At 37.9% G+C, this 8,056-nt stretch overlaps 1 pseudogene; it reads left to right on the forward strand.

Annotated features, from left to right (window-relative positions):
• Positions 1-345: 345 nt before the first annotated feature.
• On the forward strand, positions 346-5,434 carry LOC126584945 (probable ribosome-binding factor A, chloroplastic; annotated as a pseudogene).
• Positions 5,435-8,056: the final 2,622 nt, after the last annotated feature.

Genomic DNA, 8,056 nt, shown 5'->3' on the forward strand with positions numbered 1-8,056 from the left:
TTAGGTATTAAATTTGTCATCCATTGCAGTCAAATTTAAGACATTCAACTTGTATATAAGTAGAGAGAAGTATTATGAAATTGTAGTGCATGTGCAATAATAAGAATTTAAGAGCAAAAAAATGCAGACAATAATAATGTAATATCAAACTCATTATTCATAGATCAACCTTAAATCCTTGTTGTCATTTAATACTATGGTTTAATGATATTCTTTTTCAATTGTAAATGAGAGACATTTGATTTGATTATTACTAAAAAAATTCGAACCAAATTATTATAGAGGAAGAATAAAGTATTTAAGCCAGGATTTAAAACACTGGATATTGTCCTGTCCCACAAATTATCTTCCCCCTCTTGAGAAAAAAAAATCGTGCCTCTCGCTCTTGCCTCCTGCAACTTTGCAATCCCTCACTCTCGACTCGAGGCAAATTCTTCAAAGTAAGAATTCAAGACAAACAGTAAAATAAAATCCAAAGAGGCGAAGAGCTGGGATAAAATACAGCAATCAACAATGCCAAACTTGGTCCTCCACCGCCCACCACCACCCACCCCCTTTCTTTCCCACCTCTCATCATCATCATCATCATCATCATCAAGCTTTCCAATTCGGACCTAGAAATTATCAGCCTCATTTCCCACAAAAAATCATGCGGTTGTACTCAGTTGGCGGCCCAACACCATCAGGTGCATGGCGAACCCGCGCAGAGTGGCAATGGTGGCCAAGCAGATAAGGAGGGAGCTGTCTGACATGCTCATAACTGATAAGGTCTTGCAGTACGTTATTCTTCTTGAGGTTTCTTTGGGTGCTGACCGTTACCTCTCGTCGCTCACCACCATAAGCAATGTTGAAGTCTCCACCGACCTGCAGGTACATTGTTACTTATATGTATGCTTTATTTTTGTTTTGATTCTGATATTTTGACTTTGTTTTTGTGTTTTTAGTTCGATTTGTAGTATTGGGTTTTATGGGTTTGCTATCTTGTTGGGGGTCAGTAAGCAAATGTTTTTTAACAGAAATAGCATGGATATTGTCATTTCATCGAGTTTTGGTAGGCCTGAAGTCATTTGGAAAGACATACTACACACCAGTTAATGCCTCATTTACGTGGGTAACTAACATGTTCTAAGATTGCTTCCGTATGAATGCTTAACAAAAAAGAACACACTTATCTTGAACACACTAACAATGCTTGATATCATTGCATCCTATTAATATGTTTGTCTAAGAATGATGATGTTTTGTTATTCTCTGAGATCACCATTTCATTTACTTTGCATTTTTGGATAGTTTTTTACTTGGTTCTTTTTTTCTGCCTACAATTGTAATCACAACCAACAAACAAGCTAGAGGTAAATAAGGACTAGACTGTAAAGGGGCAACACCTCTCTAGTGCATTTTACAAGCAATTGAAGGGCATATATGAAGGGCAACTTGATAGGAGCATATTTATGCGACTTAGTTGGCTTGTTCTTGTGCATTTATGTCGTGTTTCCTTAGTTATTTTAATGTTTAAAGTCATTTTCGTGTGTTTTCAGATTTTATGGACAAAGTAGGCAAGAAGATGCATTTTGGAGCATTTTGGAGCAAAATGGAGCTTGGAATGCATGTCACATATTTGGGCCAAAGTGGATGGACGAATTTGAGAACTAAAGAGGCCAAGAATGTGAAGAATTATGGTCCAAAAGATGAAGAACTCAGCCCAAAAATTTGTCACCCCAACTTGCCTTCATTGCCATGCAAAACAACATAGAATTCCCTTTGGATTCCCATGCCATGCTTGATCACTCTTGTCCCCTACATAATTTCTAATTTCATGCTTCAATTCATTTAATTATTACACTTAATTGCTTGATACCTCTTGTTCCCTTCACCCACAAAATTTTATACAACTTTCACAACCATAACATGCACCAATTGATGCTCCATCATTCACATTTGGAATCTCATGCCTTGTGTACCACATGTTGCTGCACCTTTGACCCATTTATTGACACATTTTCACCTTCCTTTCCATCTCTATGCAATGTACACAATCAGCCATGCTCCCTAGCTACAAGACCACTCCATTTTACCCTTCACACTTTGCATCATCACTTCATTTTCACCCTTGGACCATTGCACACCACACACACTCTTTGCCGTGCATTCTCCCTAGCCTAACCTGATTCTCTAAGGTTTTTGGGGCCTATATATACATGTTTACACCCCTTGGCAAAGGGTACACACTCTCATATTCATCATTCATCACAGAAAATTCGTCCATACAACCTCTAGGTAGCAAAACACCCCAAAAACACCATTCTAGTGCCTAGAAAACATAACAGCCACTCCACCTTCTTCCACCCTCTTTGCCTAGTTCTCCACCACCCTCCAACCCTCAAACACTCCTCCACACTTACCCTAAACCTTTCCATACCATTCCCCATCCATTCTACATCATAAAACTACCCAAAAATCCGTCCACAAAGCAATCTGCCGCAAGCAAGCAAAGGAGAATTCTTGGATGCACTTGCTACCCAAGTTGGAGCATTTTAGGTGTTTTCTTTCCTTTGATTTTAATGTCTAATTTTATGTATCTTTGCTTTGTGAGTATGAGGAACTAAATCCCTCTTAGTTAGGGGGTGATTCGAAACCATGTTCATACTTGCAATATGATTTGATTACATCCAGTTGTGATTCATAAGTTGTCAATTCAATTTACTTATCCGATCGTATAAAAAATGATTTGTGTATGTTGGCTGAGAGTGCACGCTTAATTTTCATGCATGAATTTAACGCTAGAATATAAGGGAGTTTCACCTAATCGTTATGAACTTATATTCACAAGTAGTGAAGGTTGCTAGTCACAATCACGTAAAGTAAATTCTTGGCATAAGTTTCATGCAAATCATAGTAACGAGTGCCTCGTCAATGTTTATGTTTTTCTTAGAACTTAATGATTCTTGCTTGTATCTCTATTATGCAATTCATGTAGGGAACTTGTAGGGAATGTTTTGGGTTGTCGTATGCAATCATCCAATCCAATAACTTGTGGAAAAACTGAGGGTTAATTAGTGCAATTCACGGTTAATTTGGGGCGTTGAGTATTCATAGCTTATCGAAAAGCAACTGGAAATCGTTTTGTATGCAAGTGTGACATGTGTGGAGAAGAACCTCCTAGCTAGCCTTCCATCCATAAGTTTCATTCAAATTCATTTTACAATCTGTTTTGATTCACTTAAATTTGTCTAAGAATTTGTTTACTTTGTTCTTGTCTTAATTTAATTATTTTCGTCCAAAATCAACCCCATCTTATTTCTTTGAGTCATATTAATTAGAACTTGTCTTATATTATGTTTTTAAGTGTTTTAGTTCATTAGAAAACCAAAATTCGTCCAAGTTTGTGTTAGAGTCCCAAAACTGCCCAGATTGTGTGTTTAAGGTAGTTTTGAGTGTTTAGGGGTTGTTTTGAGTCTTTTGGTTTGTTTTAGTGTTTTAAAGTATAGTTTTGCATTCTTTGAGTCTAGTTAGTGTTTTAAACTTTGTTTTTACGTTTTCAAGTCAGTTTCCAAGTGATTTAGCAATCCCTCCTAATCCCCAGCCTAGAACGATCCCTACTTACATACTTTACTACAATTGATAAAAAGAGGGTTTAATTTGTGTGCTTATATATTTCGCATCACAGCTCCAACCTTTAAAGGGGCAGCATCCAAGTCATCTATAGACATTCATCGAAGTTATCCCTGGACATTCGTTGAAGTTCGGGGGGTCAGCTGACCCCCCCTGCCCCTCAATGCATCCGCCCCTGCCGGTGTTGCTGTCTTGTTTGGCCTTTCATTCTTAGTAAACTTCTGTAGCATATTTGACACTTCGTGGGTGCAAATTATATAGCTTCTTGTACATTTCCCATTTAATGATACGAAGGAAACTTTCTGTACCTTTAGTTTTGGTTGTCTCTGAGAGTAGCTTCCTTCAATGTTTTCGCGAAGATGGCAATGTTCATCATTTGACGAATCTTGTGGCGCTAAAATTTTAGTTAACTATAGTTTATATGTTTGCCTACAGGTGGTTAAAGTGTATGTTTCTATTTTTGGCGATGAGAGAGGGAATGAGGTTGCCCTTGCTGGGCTAAAGTCAAAAGCCAAATATGTCCGAGGTCAATTGGGAAGGCGTATGAAGCTGCAGTTGACTCCTGAGATACGCTTCATAGAAGATGAGTCATTAGAGAGAAGAAGCAAGGTAAACTTAATACAATACTATTTCATATAACTCGGGAAAGCAATACAGTTGGTTTCTCTTGCACTTTCTTCCAGCTTTTTCCAAGAGAGTCATGAGAGTACTTAAGTCGTTTTTTGTGTGGGCGACTCTTGCATTAATTAAGGTAAAGATAAGATATAAGTTGGTAAAGTAAAGCCAATTGTGATTGCTCATAGAGGTTGACAAGACTTGGTTATCAAGGTTGGATTTGTGTACTTGTAAAATTGCTTTTGAGGTGGGTGTCAATATATGCTAATACATCAATGGTGAACCATTTCAGGTGATTGCAATATTAGATAAGATAAAGAATGAAAAGAAAGATTCAGAAACCCAAGACGAGGAACAACTGGAATCATCCGAGGCACCTGAGGATGACGTAGATTGGGAGGCTGATGACCCTGATGAAGACATTACATACATAAAATAGTTACTCTCCCTAGTTCCTGAGCATTATGCTATTTTGATTGAGGCTTGGCTTCGCTTGTCTACAGGTTTGTTTCATTTTCTTCACTTTCTTTGTTGCAACAGGCTATATGGATTGTAATCAGTGTTAACATTAAATTATATACCGTTTACAAATATATATGTTTGTATGTTTTAATTGTTTCTTTCCATTCGCTGAAATTGGACCCAAACATAATTTAAATGAAGCGGACTACCTGCAATTTGGTTTGACAATGCTTGGTCTGCTTAGATGCAATCAATTAGTTGTTGGAATCAACTTTAGGAAGGATTAGTGTTGTGTTTGTGTATTTGATTAGAATTTAGATGATGTTGGGATTAAAACTAGCGTACTATGATTGAATTAGGAGTTTTGGTACGGACACACAGAGTGGCCAACTTTAAGGTACAAGGTTTGATCTCTGAACACCTCCCACTTAATAAACTTTATTATGCTCAGAAGAAGTGTATAATGCTTCATTTACTTTCCATGATGCAGGCAAGCACGATAAGTCACAACGCTAACCTAGACAGAAAAACTCTTCACGTCTAGAGCCCCATCGTTTGAATTACGAGCTTCAACCATGGCACACCTTGTAAAATTACCTATAATGTTTCTGTTCTTTTCTTCAGGTATGCTTGTGATTTGCTTTTTGTTTTGGTTATCTAAAACCAGAAGCAGAAATTGTGGTATTTATAGTGCTAGATAGTTCACGAAGTTGACAATCCACATGATGTGAATGGAATTCTCTTAGGCCATCTCTAACCGAAGGGTCCAGAGGGCCAGATGGTCGAAAATAGCCCTAAAACCGTCTCCAACCGAAGGCTAGGCCAGAGGGCTCTGGAATCTGTGAGGGCCCCACGGGATCGGAGAGGGCTGGAGGGCTGGCTATTTTTTTTAATGTTTTCCTATTGCTGTCGGTTATAACCGACAACATTAAAGAGATTTTTTTTAATAGTTTTACTATTAGCGTCGGTTATAACCGACACTAATAGTTTGAATTTTTTTTTAATATAACGGCTAGTTGAGTCAGCTAGCCGTTGGTTTTTTTTTGTTTTTTTTTATTTTAAACATTTCTTTTCTTCTATAAATATGGTGAAGTTCTTTCAATTCTTCACTTCATTTGCAATATTTCCTTCTTCAATATTTCTCAATATTTCCTTCAATATTTCCTTCAATATATTTTCCAATATTTCCTTCATCTATAATATTTGTTTCAATTTTTCAATATTTCCTTCATCCATAATATTTCTTCACTTCATTTGCAATATTTCCTTCAATATTTCCTTCATTTTTTTTCAAAAAAAATGGCCTCATCTGCAATGAAAGGTAGGGCTTGGACCCGAAAAGAAGATGAAACTCTTTGCAAGGCTTATAGATGGATCTCAGAAGATAGTGTGAGGGGGATTTCTCAAACAAGTGAAGGTGTTTGGACTCGTGTGTCCAAAAAATACTTAGAGTTCTACGAATGCACCATTCCACCGAATACCCGAAACCACGAAAGTTGTTCTTCAAGATGGAAGAAACATCTTCATCCAAGTTTGAATAAATGGCATCAAGCACTATTAGCAGCAGCAAGTAGACATGAAAGCGGCGCCAATTACTATGACGAAGTTAGTGTTTTTACAGTTTATTTTAAATGTTTAATTATATTAATTTAATTTTTGTAATTATATGTCATTATATTACATTTAATTTTGTGAATTAATTTCCTAAATTTTTTTTAATTATATTTTCTAGGTACGCCAAGCGGAGGAATTGTATATGGATGGCAGCTCAAAACCCTTTCAGTTTCACGGTTGTTGGGAAATTTGTAAAGGGTGAGTGTTATTTGAAGATCCACCTCAACATAGAGTGGATCCTTTGGAAGCTGCATTCCCATCTGTAGAAATGAATGAAGATGGATCTCCTACCATTCAACAAACAAGGGTAGAAAATCCGACTCCGTCCAAAAGTTCTTTACCTAGGGCTATGGGACGAAACAAGGCCCAAAGGTTGAAGGAAAAGGGTAAGGCAAATGCTGATTACGCCGCTCAACATGAAGTGGCGGCCTCATTTCGATTACTGGCGGAGCAAAATGTCCTTGAGGCGGAAGAAAGGAAGTGTAGACATGAAGAACGAGCCAAACAAATACAAGAAGAGATGGATGATAAGAATATGGAAAGGAACACTTCGAATTACACTCCAATGAGTAAGGCCTATTTTGATAGGAAAAAAAAAGAAATTATGTCTCGGCGGCAATTGTTTACCTCTGACTATACTCCTCCAATGGCGGATGATGAAGATGATATTGATTATGGATATTAAATTTAAGTCGTTGTAATTTTTAAATTTAAGTTAATGTTGTTTTTAAATTTAATTTGTAGTTTTTAAATTTAATTTGTAGTGTTTAAATATAAGTTGTTTTTAAATTTAAGTTGTTGTAGTTTTTAAATTTAAATAATAAATTATGTTTGGCCATATGGCCCTCAGTTGGAGACGGTTTTTTGTGACAGGGCTAAAACGAGCCCTTTGGCCCTCTGGCCCTCGGTTGGAGACGGAGGCAAATATGGCCATGTACTGTTCATTAAAATATTAATATCTTGGGGAATCTTGGAGGGTCAGAGGGCTCAAACGAGCCCTCTAGCCAGCCCTCGGTTAGAGATGGCCTTATAAACCTGTCTGCCTTTGTGATATTCTGCTATGTCTGTTCTACTAGGGTCGCTTTACTACCGATATCACCTACTAGTTACTGATATTTGTGGTCAATAAGGTGCCGCAGCACTAGCTCGTATTCTCGTCCAGTGGTCAGTTTACCGGGACAGAACTGAAAATTTATCATTAGCACGTTGACGAGCCTTGGACTCTACTTACCCCATGCTGGGAATTAAGAACGTATGATTTGCAAAAGAAGTAGTCTGTGTTGAGCATCCACGGGGTTTGGATTTAAAAGTTTAGGATGATGTATGATGTTACAAGAGCAGAGGCAAGGATGAAATATGAATAAATGGAGTTTTCTAGAGGTGCAAAACTAAATCTACCCCTACTCTCGAGAAACTTCTCTCCCTCTGTGAGAGTCTCTCTCTCCACCCCCGTGTGAGCCTTTTCAGCCTGTGTGCTGAGCCTTCTTCAGACTTCATCTCCTCCGCCGCTGGCCCTTGCCATGGCCTGGGTCGGTGGCTCTTGAGTTTAGTTCTCCCTGCAATATTTCTGCTGATCGTCACCAATTTGTGCTCTGATTTTTCAAATCCTATGCCATCAATTCCAATTTCTTTTCACTATCTTTCCCATCCCCCACCTCCTAGGCTTTCCTCTAACCCATTTGATTTCGGATTTGTAGCTACTTTCCTTAAAGGCGTTTTGTCGCGATTTTCTCGGGATGTGCGTAGAGCTCCA

Source organism: Malus sylvestris, chromosome 10, assembly GCF_916048215.2.
Source record: "Malus sylvestris chromosome 10, drMalSylv7.2, whole genome shotgun sequence".
Lineage (NCBI taxonomy): Eukaryota > Viridiplantae > Streptophyta > Magnoliopsida > Rosales > Rosaceae > Malus > Malus sylvestris.